The following is a 1,924-nucleotide window of genomic DNA, read 5'->3' on the forward strand; positions in this document are numbered from 1 at the left end:
TGTTTTGGTTGGTTCTTTTTTTTTTTTTTGTTTCGTTTTGTTTGTTTTTGGTTTTTTTTTAATTCGTTTACTTTTTAATGTCATACTTTGCAACTCTCTTCATATTATAAAACTTGTGCCGATCGGTCTATGGACATGCCCATATATGAAGGAGATGGGTGGGTCAATAAGGGATATCAAATGAAGTGACAGGGGCCGCAGTGGGGAACCCGGGGCGCGCAGCCCTTGCCGGGAGCGCGCCCCGCCAGAAATGATGTAAGGGGTTAGTCTTTTTTTTAAAAGAAAGTTATTACGATGTATTTTGTGAGGCAGATGTTCTATAAGGTTTACAACACTACAAGTCTTGATTAAGAAGGAAAGGAAAAAGGAAAAAAAAAAAATAAAAATCAATACCCAGATAAAGAGATCATAGTCTTAGGAATTCATTTAAACCATAGGAACTTTTCACTTATCTCATGTTAGCTGTATCAGTCAGTGATTAAGTAGAAATACAAGTTGTATAGGCTTTATTGTTTATTGCTGGTTTATGACCTTAATAAAGTGTAATTATGTATTACCAGCAGGGTGTTTTTAACTGTGACTATTGTATAAAAAAAACAAATCTTGATATCCAGAAGCACATGAAGTTTGCAACTCTTTCCACCCTGCCCATTTTTGTAAAACTGCAGTCATCTTGGACCTTTTAAACACAAATTTTAAACTCAACCAAGCTGTGATAAGTGGAATGGTTACTGTTTATACTGTGGTATGTTTTTGATTACAGCAGACAATGCTTTCTTTTCCAGTTGTCTTTGAAAATAAAGGAAAACTCTTCAGATGCAATGGTTTTTTTTTTTGTGTAGCATCTTGTCTATCATGTTTTTGTAAATACTGGAGAAGCTTTGACCAATTTGACTTAGAGATGGAATGTAACTTTGCTTACAAAAATTGCTATTAAACTCCTGCTTAAGGTGTTCTAATTTTCTGTGAGCACACTAAAAGCGAAAAATAAATGTGAATAAAATGTATAATTTGGTTGTCTTTCTTTTATGGATATTCTGGTAGCTTAAAGGGACTAGCCAGTATTGCCTAAATTTGTACAGAGAAAGTCATGTGAGCTGTTAGCACTAGCTTTGGAAACTACCTTCCTGGATCTTGGACTCGGTAATACTGTGCAATTTACAGAGAAACTGTGCAGTGCACCAGGTAATTTGTAGGCTTTTCTGGCTTTAAAAAGAAGACTGGAAGGCAGTCTGAGCATGTACAGTGTATGATTCTCCTGTCCAGACTCCATCTTGCTTTTAAGACCAGAGGTATCCAGCTTATGAGGGTCTTGCCTCTTGAGGAAAATAAGATTTAACTTAAATTGCTTAGGGTGGGGCACTGAAATTTTTGTGCTGAGTTGCTTAAAAATTAAGCTCTTGAACAGATGTCCCACTTAGGTCCTGGTATGCTGGTCCTACTTTGGTACCTAGGAGATTAGCTTGAAAACTTTAGCCTGGAAGGAGAAGGGGGAAACTAACACTGCCATTCTACTTAAAGTAATTAAAAGCAATATTCTCTTTTTTTCCTCAAGTGCTACTCCTAAGTACAGGTGAGTTTCAAAACAGATTTCAAAATTTGTCAAAAAAAAATTACTTGGTGCTTGCCTCTAATTGTTAGGCTTTTTGGCTAATTTTCAGCATATTGCTCAGGGCATATTATGCCTTAATAAAACAGTGGGTTCGTGTAAGAAAAGCAGCAGTGGTGTTTGGAGGGTGGAAATTGATTCAAGAAAGTGTTGCTTCTAAGTTTATAGGAGAAAGTTTAGTGTTACACTTATTTGCTTCCTCCATTTTCAGCAGAAACTCTTTGGAAGCAATTATGATTCATTTTATGAGAAAATGGCACGTTAGCACCTTGTTCCCTAAAGAACAAAGCCTAAACTGAATGAAAAATAGTAGAT

Source organism: Corvus brachyrhynchos, unplaced genomic scaffold (assembly GCF_000691975.1).
Source record: "Corvus brachyrhynchos isolate BGI_N302 unplaced genomic scaffold, ASM69197v1 scaffold14, whole genome shotgun sequence".
Taxonomy (NCBI): Eukaryota; Metazoa; Chordata; class Aves; order Passeriformes; family Corvidae; genus Corvus; species Corvus brachyrhynchos.